The sequence below is a fragment of the Gorilla gorilla genome, chromosome 3, assembly GCF_029281585.2.
Source record: "Gorilla gorilla gorilla isolate KB3781 chromosome 3, NHGRI_mGorGor1-v2.1_pri, whole genome shotgun sequence".
NCBI classification, from domain to species: Eukaryota; Metazoa; Chordata; class Mammalia; order Primates; family Hominidae; genus Gorilla; species Gorilla gorilla.
In genome coordinates this window covers 18,687,326-18,699,515 of record NC_073227.2, presented here as the reverse complement: position 1 = coordinate 18,699,515, position 12,190 = coordinate 18,687,326, and the positions used below count along the sequence as shown (strand labels likewise).

General features: G+C 40.8%; 1 long non-coding RNA gene across 2 annotated transcripts in view; it reads right to left on the bottom strand.

Annotated features, from left to right (window-relative positions):
- Positions 1–12,190, bottom strand: part of LOC129532851 (uncharacterized) — a 40,431-nt gene that overhangs the window by 21,685 nt on the left and 6,556 nt on the right. The window lies entirely within an intron of this gene.

The following is a 12,190-nucleotide window of genomic DNA, read 5'->3' as shown; positions in this document are numbered from 1 at the left end:
CGGAGCTTGCAGTGAGCTAAAATCGCGCCACTGCACTCCAGCCTGGGTGACAGAGCGAGACTCCGTCTCAAAATAAATAAATAAATAAATAACCGTTAAGAGTTTGGAAAAACTTCAGTTTCAAAATATTATCCAAATCCCTGTAACGAAAATGATCAGATTTAAAATGGTAGTTAAAATTGAAATTCATATGTCAAAAATAAGTATTATTCATATTTAATAAATTAAAATCCCACATATTGAGGACCTGTTATGTATCAATAGCTTAATCACCTTATTTAATCAATAAGTGAGATGCTGTGTCATCTTTCTTTACTTTTCATGGAATACCTGGGAAGTGGACTTTATTATTCCTGATTTGGATTTTGTGATTACGGCTCCTCACCTGCACATGGCCAAATATGAACAATTAAGAGAGCTTTGTCTTTAGAAACACCACCACCCTCTAGCTAGGTTCTCTAGACTCACAGGGGAAATATTCAATGAAAATTTTACTGACCCTGAGACCAAGGCACCTCACACAGACTGGTGGTTCACAATCTAAAGATAAAGTAAAATAATAATAATAATAATAGTAAAGCTTCTGGTGGTCCACAATCTAAAGTAAAATAATAATAAAGGTAAAGCTTCTGGACGTTTCCAAGTTCTCTGCACTTTCCTTCTCCTGCTCTACCATCTTTTACCTTTATTAAAGCTCTAAATGAGCACACCCTCTGGGGTCTTGTGAGTCCTTTCAATTGCCCAATGCTCCCACTCTAGTGACTCCCTTGAACATTGAACTTTTAGTCAACTAACTTGTGTTGAAACTGACCATGTCCATTCTCACAACAGGTGTAGGAAAATGGCTGTCATTGTAGTCAGGTACCCTCTCAGGTATCCTCATGGAGTCATGTTCTTCAAAGGGTGGCTCAATCCTCAGGCCCAAAGGGCAAGTCCAGACGAGGACCAGCTATAGAATTTGCAAGGTCCAGTGCAAAATAAAAATGGGGGCCCTGTGCTCAAAAGGTATTAAGAAGGTCAAGATAGTGACGGCAGCATTAAACCAAGTGCAAGATCCTTCTAAGCACGGGATCCATGTGACTGCACAGGTCATCAGCACATGGTGCCAGTTCTGGGCCTGACTGAAGCACCACCATAGGCTGTCATTCTTTATAAAGAGACAGAAAGAGGCCAGGTGCGGTGGCTCACGCCTGTAATCCCAGCACTTTGGGAGGCTGAGGTGGGTGGATCACCTGAGGTCAGGAGTCTGCGACCAGCCTGGCCAAGATGGTAAAACCCCATCTCCATTAAAAATACAAAAATTAGCTGGGCATGGTGGTGCATGCCTGTGGTCCCAGCTACTCGGGAGACTGAGTTAGGAGAATCACTTGAACCTGGGAGGCAGAGGTTGCAGTGAGCCGAGATGGTGCCGTTGCAGTCCAGCCTGGGTGACAAAGTGAGACTTGTCTCAAAAAAAAAAAAAAAAGAGAGGCACAGGAAGAAAAATCTCAAGCTTCCAGAAAGTTTCTCACTACACACAGGCAAAGTCAGGCTCTTTTCCTTTTGAGGGTTGCACTGTCTGGAGGGCTGGGCTGCTGCCATTAGCCAGAGGACAATAGTGTCCCACCATAGAAGGTGGCAAGCACAGACAAGAGGAGCTATACTTTGATGGTGGTCTGAAGTGTCTGATTAACCAACCCTGAGGTTTCCCTTTCCACTGAACCTCATGAGAGATGAGACTATACATTTCCTTAGTGTTTAAACCAATGTGGAGTTTTCTATTCATTAGAAGTGAAACCATTCATTTCAACTCATACAAAGGCTTTGCAAAATAGCTACGATTATTTTCCATTCTAGAGATGTGGACACGAAAATACAGGGAGACTGCCTTGCTTCTAAGTCCTAAAGCATACTTGATAAACCTAGAAATTAGTCCCAGCTCTGCCACGTGATGCCTGTCATCCCATATGAATGGTAGCCCCTGGACTTGTGCAGTGTGGTAGCCCTGCTCTAAAGACCGTGGTTTCTAACTCCCCACACTTTATACCTCCCAGTATGAAGGCAGAGCCCAAATCCATACCATATGAGAAGCTAAGCAATTTCTTCAGCTGCGTGGGGACCTAGATTTTTCAAAAAGATTTCCCCCTTGGAGGCAGAGGTTGCAGTAAGCAGAGATCGTGCCACTGCACTCCAGCCTGGGTGACAAAGCAAGACTCCGTCTCAAAAAATAAAAAAGAAAAAAAGAAGATTTCCCCACTGATATAGAAAATCTTTTTTTTTTTTTTTTTTGAGAGGGAGTCTCACTCTGTTGCCCAGGGTAGAGTGCTACAGAGCAAAGACTCCGTCCAAAAAAAAAAAAAAAAAAAAAAACAAAGAAAGAAAAACAAAGAAAAAAGAAAGAGAGAGAAACTGAATTGTCTAGTCTTTCTTGTAGCTCAGTGTGATCATGTGACCATGTTCTAGTCAATGGGAAATGAGTAGATCTAGAGTACATATGGCATCCAAAAATGCCCTTATCGGAAAAGGCATGCAATTCTTTGCTCGTTTCCCCATTCTATTGACTGGAATAAAGGGATGAGGGGCCATGGCTGGAGCTGGAGGTGGAGCTGGAACAGCCATCATGGACCATGAAGTGCAGGTCACTTCCTGAGGATGGTGAAGCAACAAGGCAGAAGGAGCCTGGGGTCTTCCTCATCATGGAGCTGCCATACCCACTTGCCTTCCTTACCCCTAACTTAATGTACTTAAGAGGAAAATACACTGCTATTTTGTGTTTTATATTATTCACAGCCAAACTCACCATGATCTGATGAAGTACTGTTTGGGAATGAAAAGGATGGGAGTAGGCAAAGCATGAGCTAACATGGTATGAAAAATGAACAGCACAGCCGGGCACAGTGGCTCACGCCTATAATCGCAGTACTTTGGGAGGCTGAGGAGGGTGGATCACAAGGTCAGGAGTCCGAGACAAGCCTGGCCAACATAGTGAAACCCTGTCTGTACTAAAAATACAAAAATTAGCTGGGTGTGGTGGCACGTGCCTGTAGTCCCAGCTGCTCGGGAGGCTGAGGCGGGAGAATTGCTTGAACCTGGGAAGCAGAGGTTGCAGTGAGCAGAGACCACACCGCTGCACTCCAGTCTGGGTGACACAGTGAGACTCCGCATCAAAAAAAAAAAGAAAAAAAAAAAAAAAAAACAGCATGTTTTGGATGGCTTGCAAATTCAAATAATTTAGCAGAAGCAAAAACTTGGAGTGAGAAGTCTATAGAAGAAAAAGAATTACTCTATCTCTCCCAACCCAATCCCTTCAAAAATTCCCAGAAAAAAAGTGATGGCCATTGCATCTCCTACTAGAAGTGGGATGCTCTCATGATTTTTATTTGAATCTCAGAGTAAAGAGTGATGTATCTTCTCCTCTTGCTGTCTTTAAAAGAGCTTTGAGGCCGGCTGTGGTGGCTCATGCCTGTAATCCCAACACTTTGGGAGACTGAGGCGGGTGGATCACCTAAGGTCAGGAGTTCGAGACCAGCCTGGCCAATACGATGAAACCTCGACTCTACTAAAAATACAAAAAATTAGCCGAGTGTGGTGGCAGGCACCTGTAATCCTAGCTACTTGGGAGGCTGAGGCAGGAGAATTGCTTGAACCTGGGAGGCAGAGGTTACAGTGAGCCGAGATGGCGCCACTGCACTCCAGACTGGGCAACAAAAGTGAAACACCATCTCAAAAAAAAAAAAAAAAAAAAGCTTTGGGTGCTCTGCATGCGTATCATGGTTCGTGGTGATTAGACAAGCATATGCAGAATCAGACACTTAACCTGGTGTGCTATTTACTCCCCACCATCATGTTGATCAGCATGGAGTTTTGAACTACTTCTTTAGAATTATTTTTAATGAATATCCATACTGACTAACAGACAAAATGAAATGGCAAAGATATTACTGGTGCAAGAAAATGGAAGTTAAAAAATGACAATTTACAGCATTTTCAAGCATCAAGGTGAACTTTTCTAGCTACCGGAGTTCCAGGTATGTGATCCAAATTCAAATGTAGCAGATCAAGATTTCTCCAGCAATTAAAAAATACAAAGAGAAATTATATCCTATATTATCATTTTATCCAATTTGGCTTTGAGGTTTTTGGAAGTAAAGACTATCTACACCAAGAGTGTTTTATTTGCAGAGAAGTGTTTGCAAATACCTCTGCATGAAATTCTTTTTGATCATTTAGAAATAAAGTCATGAAAACTAGAGATAAGAAACCACTTTTTCTTATCTCTATCTTTTTCTTATGTTCTTTTTTGATTTATCAATTTTAGAAATTCTCCATTCTGCTATAATAGACAAAGAATTGCTTCTTTTATGTGAATCATCACTTCCCCTCCATGAAATTATTTTGTACAATTATTTCTCTTTGTTTTTCTCTTTTGGTTGCCTTTGCAAGTTGAAATAAGATATTCAAACTTTAACTTCTTTTTTTCATTATAGACACAGCATCTTTTGCTCCTGGCTTTGTAAGATAATCCTCCGCCCAGTGCCTTTCCTTCAGTCCTCTTCCCTTCCATCTCTTGCCTCTGTATTCTCTACTTTTACATCTTCAAGGCTGAACATGCATATTCTGCTCTTTAGCATAAGTGAATCATTGCCTCTTTTTTCATTATGTGGATTATAAAAGTGGAAGTCAAAGTAGTTACATTATTTTGATTATAAGCATGTGAAACTGGCCGGGTGCAGTGGCTCAGGCCTGTAATCCCAGCACTTTGGGAGGCCGAGGTGGACAGATCATCTGAGGGCAGGAGTTCGAGACCAGCCTGGCCAACACGGTGAAACCCAGTCTCCACTAAAAATACAAAAAATTAGCCAGGTATGGTGGCAGGCACCTGTAGTCCCAGCTACTCTGGAGGCTGAGGCAGGAGAATCGCTTGAACTCGGGAGGCGGAGGTTGCAGTGAGTTGAGATCACGCCATTGCATTCCAGCCTGGGTGACAAGAGCGAGACTCTGTCTCGAAAAATAAATAAATAAACAAACATAAGCATATGAAACTATTGTTGAATTTCTAATTTTCATGGGGAGTTTCCACATACAGGTTTTTCTTAATTACTAAACAGAAATATATTTTCAAATTTTTCCAAAGTCTTTATTAAATAGAGTATTCTAAAAGGCTCTCCTTGTTCTCTCACAACCGGCAAATTACCAGCAGACATGTTCTTCCTCCAGTGGTCGTCGGCATGGGTATCTATACCTGCTCCCCAGGGGTCATCCTATGATTTTCCCTCATGCCTTTTCTCTTTCCTGTATTAAAATCCTGGATACTAGAATCCCTTGGCTTATTTACTTACTTTATTTTTGCCAGAAAATATCTCAAATAATTTACTAAGAAATAGTAGTGTAGGAGGTAAGCTTTCTGAAGCCTTACAGCCTGAAAATGTCTTTTTCATTCATCACACTAGGTCAGTGGGTTATTCTAGGTTGAAAATAATATTTCTCCAAACCTTTGAATGAAGAGCTCTGTTGTCTTCTTAGCTCAGTGTGGGTGAAAATTCTGATGCCTGTTTCTCTTTCCTTTATAAGTAAACTGTTAGAGAGTTTGTCTTTATCATTTGTGATGCTGTATCTAGACATGGATATATACATATTTATTGTTCTGTGCAATAAATGCAGCCTTTCAATGCAGAGATTCACGCTCTTCAATTCTGGACTTTGTTTTTGTTATCTTTTTGTTCTTTTTTTTTACACTATCTGTTTCTATCATCATCATCATGACTGTATTATTATTCAGGTATTGAAACTTCTGGATTGATCTTCTCCATCATTCAGTCTCTTCTCTCATATTTTCTACCTTTCTTCCATTTCTATTTACTTTCTGGAAGATTTCTTTGACTTTATCTTCCAAAATGTACATACTTTCCATGACTCTTTATCTCATTGTCTTCTGGTTGTCCCTTTACTATAGAATCTTGCACTTTATGAATGCATTGTATTCTCTAATCTTTCTGAGGATGCCACTTAGGATTTCTTTTTCATCTGAGGTCATTTGTTCTCTGGCTTTCAAATGGGAGTGTTTCCTCAAATGTCTGGTGATCCTTGCTTGACTTCTGCATAATATAATGAGAACATCAAAAGCCAATGGGAGATTAGGGTACATAGCAGCGCCCGATGACTGGCAAGCTTTGCTTTGGGTTGATTTGGTGGAGTCACTACTTATGTTGAGAGATCCCTGAAAGTCTGCATGTGGATTTCAGGCTTCTTGAGGCACTCTATTCCCTTTTTGACTATAAGGCATTTCAAAATATCGTCACAGCATTTAACAATTATCCACATAGTCTTTATCCAGCTTTAGATAATATGAATGTCTTACCATATTGCTTTAAATCTCCTCCTTTTCTTCCAAAATAAAACAGAAACATGAAGATACACTTAAAGTCACCTCTGTCTTTCTGCTAGGCCACATTGTCCTCCTTCTTTCCTAGAGAACACCACAATGCTGAATTTTGTGATGACCATTTTGATGAATATTTGTGTATTTTACTACATATGTATTATCCTTAGAGTACTATTTTATGTGGTTAATTTCATACACACATAAGTATATACATGTGATATGTGTGCATATAGCGAAATGTAAAATAGTACTTGAGACAGAGTCTCGCTCTGTCCCCCAGGCTGGAGTGCAGTGGCACAATCTCAGTTCACTGCAACCCCTGCTTCCCAGGTTCAAGCAATTCTCCTGCCTCAGCCTCCCGAGTAGCTGGGACTACAGGCGCATGCTACCACGCCCAGCTAATTTTTGTATTTTTAGTAGAGGCGGGGTTTCACCATGTTGGCCAGGCTGGTCTCGAACTCCTGACCACAGATGATCCACCCACCTCGGTCTCCCAAAGTGCTGGGATTACAGGAAAATAGTACTCTTATTTAAGTATATATCACATACATATATAATCACATACATATATGTGATTACAGACATATACATACATGTATGTGATTACAGACATATACATATATGTGTATAAAGTTGAACACATAAAATAGTACTCTAATTATACATACACATTATATAATACAACAAACAATATATAATTGTATCTATCAACCTATATATAATTATCATACATGCAGAAAATAAAAAATAAAAACTTTCTTTGAGAACAAAAAAAAACAAAAAAATTATAATTATAATGCATGCATATTCTGCAACCTGCTTTTGACTCAACATCATATTTTTGATATCTGTTTTGAGGTGCATAATCTAATTCATTTCTGTGCTGTGTGAGATTCCATTTTATGACTATACCATGAGTATGGTTCTCTATTTCTGGATATTTAAGGTATTTCCAATTTTCTGGTGTTTAGTCAGTGCTGTAAGGAATATTCCATTACAGATCTTTAGAAGATGTATTGGAATGGAGAGATAATAGAGGCAGGGCTACTGGTAGAAGAGATAATGAAGACCTAAACTTGACAACGGTGGGATGAAACAGATCACAGAAATTTTTTGAGGTTATACATACTACTTGGTGATTCGTCAGAAGTAGGGGTGAGAATGGAAGTGGCACATGAGGGAGAGGAAATAATTTAAGATGACTCTTAAGTTTCTGCCTTGCATAAATAAATAGATCTTTGAAACACATCCCGATATAGGGCATTCACAAGTGTTGACCGGACTAGTGGGGTGGGCAGAAAAAAAAGTTCCATTTTAGAAACAAGTTTATAGTTTGTATGACCATGAGCTATTCAGTCGGAAATTTCCCGTGTCTAGAGAAGTTAAAGTACTTTCCAACTCTATGATTTCATGGCGCTATCTGTCTTGGCTGCTTTGGTAAGCAAAAGCACGTTGGGCATTTAAAAAGAGGGTTCTATTGGTATAGCAGGCTGAACAATGACCCTCCAAAGAGTTCCATGCCCTAATCTCTGGAATTTTATGTAGCAAAAAGAACTTTGCAGATGTAATCAAGCTAAGGATGTCAAAATGGGGAGATTATCTGCATTATCCACGTGGGTCTAAGGTCATCACGAGGGTTTTCATAAAAGAGTGATATAGTTTGGATGTGTGTCTCCTCCAAATCTCATGTTGAAATGTAATCCCCAATGCTGGAGGTGGGGCCTGGTGGGACGTACTGGATCATGGGAGCAGATCCCTCAGCAATGGTTTAGTGCCATCCTCTCCGTGATGAGTGAGTTCTCACTCTGTTAGTTCACATGAGATCTGATTGTTTAAAGGAACCTGGCACCTCTTCCTCTCTCTCTTGCCCCAGCTCTTGCCATGTGACATGCTGACTCCCCTTTGCCTTCCACCATGATTGGAAACTTCCTGAGGCCTCACCAGAAGCAGATGCTGGTGCCATGCTTCCTGTACAGCCTACAGAACTATGAGCCAAATAAACCTATTTTCTTTACAAATTACCCAGCCTCAGGTATTCCCTTACAGCAATGCAAGAATGGACTAACACAGAGGAGTACAGGAGTCAGAGTCAGAGAGAAGGCAATGTGACAAAGAAAGCAAAGGAAAAAAGGCTATGCAATGTGGAGCCAGGAGACAAGGAACGCCAGCTCCCTTGGGAACCTGGAAGGCACAAGGAATGGGCTCATCCCTAGAGCCTGCAGAAGGAGCCAACTACGCTAACGCCTTGATTTTAGCTCATTTTGACTTCTGGCCTCCAGATCTATAAGATAATAAATGTGTGTTGTTTAAAGCCACCACCTTTGTGGTAATTTGTTATAGCAGCCACAGGAAAGTAATGCAGTTGGCTTTCCAATAAGAAGACTTAACTGAAGACAGGGCTGGCTTCAAGGGCATGTGATCTGTGCAGTCACACAAGTCCCCACACTTACAGGGACATCATGGTTGGTTTAATGCTCTATGTCTTTACAAGATTAATGATATTTTGAAAAAGGAACTCCACATATTCATTTTGCATGGGGCCCTGTCACTTATGTACTCAGTCTTAACTAAAGATAACATATTTGACATATTTTGGGCATAGCATTCTTTTTCTTATATTTTTCTGTTATTAAGATTTTCTAGGCCGGGTGTGGTGACTCAAGCCTGTAATCCTAGCACTTTGGGAGGCCAAGACAGGCAGATCACTTGAGGTCAGGAGTTCAAGAACAGCCTGGCCAACACGGTGAATCCCCGCCTCTACCAAAAATACAAAAATTAGCCTGGTGTGGTGGTGCCCACCTGTAATCCCAGCTACTTGGGAGGCTGAGGCAGGAGAATTGCTTGGACCTCCACCTCCTGGGTTCAAGAAATTCTCCTGCCTCAGCCTCCCGGGTAGCTGGGATTACAGGCATGCACCACCATGCCCGGCTAATTTTCGTATTTTTAGTAGAGTCGGGGTTTCATCATGTTGGCCAGTCTCGTCTCGAACTCCTGGCCTCAAGTGATCCGCCTGCCTCAGCCTCCCAAACTGTTGGGATTACAGGTATGAGTCACCCAGCCCTGCCCAGTCTTTCTTTCTGAGCAGCTATGTGCCCAGTAAGAAATTGTAGGAAGGTCATAATTAAGGAAAAAAGAGGAGAGACAGATTTAGGGTAACAACTACCAGACTGGGCTACTACTGCAACCTTAAACTAATTATATGTTTTGGTGGGTTGTCTAGCAACGTTTCACAGAGTATTTCTAAAAGAGGCTTAAAGGCCCATGGTGTCCATATATCTAGCTAAAAGTGGGGTTCCATTGAGAAAAAAGAGAACGCATATTGGGTAAAACCTGGCAGCTTCCAACATAGCTACAATCACTACATTGTATGTATCAGACTTTTCCTAAAGAGTCACAGAAACAGTGAAAAAACAATTTATTATATTGCTCATTCTTAAAAGTCTGTGACCACCTAACTTCTGGAAATTTATCTGGAACACCTTTCACCTTAGGGTGCTTTCTCTACTCTGAACTTTTCTCTCAAGTTTTCCTAACCTCAAATTCCTGGGATCCAAAACTATAAAAACTCTAGAAGAAAATCTAGGCAATACCATTCAGGACAGAGGCACAGGCAAAGATTTCATGACGAAAATGCCAAAAGCAATTGCAACGAAAGCAAAAATTGAAAAATGGGATCTAATTAAACTAATGAGCTTCTGCACAGCAAAAGAAATTATCATCAGTGTGAACAGACAACCTACAGAAGGGGAAAAATTTTTTCTGATCTATCCATCTGACAAAGGTCTATCATCCAGAATCTACAAGGAACTTAAACAAATTTACAAGAAGAAAACAACCTTATTAAAAAGTGGGCAAAGGACGAGAAAAGACACTTCTCAAAAGAAGATATACACTTAGCCAACAAACATGAAAAAAAGCTCAACATCATTAATTATTACAGAAATGCAAATCAAAACCACAATGAGATACCATTTCACGGCAGTCAGAATGGCTATTATTAAAAAGTCAAAAAAGAACAGATGCTGGTGAGATCGCGGAGGAATAGGAACACTTTTACACTGTTGGTGGGCGTGTAAATTAATTCAACCATTGTGGAAGACAATGTGGCGATTCCTCAAAGACCTAGAGGCAGAAATGTCATTTGACCCAGCAATCCCATTACTGGGTATGTACCCAAAGGAATATAAATTATCCTATTATAAAGATACGTGCATGCATATGTTCACTGCAGAACTCTTCACAATAGCAAAGACATGGAATCGACCCAAATGCCCATCAATGATAGGCTGCATAAAAAAAATGTGGTACATGTACACATGGAATACTATGCAGCCATAAAAAGAAATGAGATCATGTCCTTTGCACGGACATGAATGGAGCTGGAAGCCATTATCCTCAGCAAACTAACACAGGAACGAAAACGAAACACTGCATGTTCTCACTTGTAAGTGGGAGCTGAATAATGGGAACACATGGACACATGGTGGGGAACAATAAACACTGGGGTCTGTCAATGGGGGTAGGGAGAGCAGCAAGAAGAATAGTTAATGGATGCTGGGCTTAACACCTAGGTGATGGGATGATCTGTGCAGCAAACCACCATGGTACACGTTTACCTATGTAACAAACCTGCACATCCTGCACATGTACCCCAGAACTTAAAGTGAAAGTTGAAGAAAAGAAAAATTCCTGGGAGCTATGCTGTTCTCCTAATGCTGTTCTCCTTATGCTGTTCTGAATAAGGAGTAAACTCTGCCTTAGGTCTGGGAAGTAAGGTCTCCAAGGCAAGCTCTGGAATTTTATTTTTCTTAATAAAAATGGTTTCTCCCCAAGAGAAATTCCAGTGGCAGATGTTGATGTAACAATGTTCTCAACCTGCTTATTTGCTAAATAAATGAACCATTTACATTTTTCTTTACAGGGTTCCTGGATAAACTGGAAAGATAAATTTTCAGGGCTGTCATCCCCTTATTAGTAAGATAAAATATACTTGCGGCCGGGTGCGGTGGTTCATGCCTATAATCCCAGCACTTTGGGAGACCAAGGTGGGCAGATCACGAGGTCAGGAGTTCGAGACCAGCCTGGCCAATATAGTGAAACCCCACCTCTACTAAAAATACAAAACAATTAGCTGGGTGTGGTGGCGGACGCCTGTAATCCCAGCTACTCGGAAGACTGAGGCAGGAGAATCACTTGAACCTAGGAGGCAGAGGTTGCAGTGAGCCAAAAGCACATCACTGCACTCCAGTCTGGGCAACAGTGCAAGACTCCATCTCAAAAAAAAAAAAAAAGATATACTTACCAAATAGTCATTAATTCAGTAAATATTGTGCCAGTCATTGAAGTAGAATCTCAGTATACAAAAGGAGAGCAAAATAGACTACTTTTCTTCCAATGGGCCTTACCATCTATCTAGTACTACCTAGTGCCATCCAGATTTTGTGAAGAGAGAACAAGTGAACCCCAAGAGACCTGTCACTAACACACTCCTTCAACATAAAGCAAGAATGTTGGGCTCTGTCCAAGAACAGGAAAAAAAAAATCCATGCTGAATATCCACATAAGCTCAGCCTTCCCTGAGTTCTGTTGTTCATGATGTTTCTGGACATCACAGTATACTGGAAGACTTCTAGAATGAATAGTAACAATAGCTGTTACCATCTAGAAAATATGTCCAGTTCTCCAAAGCACATGGTAGGATGGCACTCCTCTGTTCTTTGCAATTATGAGAGGGCATGTGACTTGCTTTGGCTAGTTAAGTGAGAGTGGAAGTCATTTGCACTTCTGGTCGGAAGTCTTAAGAATCAGTGCTCTGTTAAGCCAAGCTCT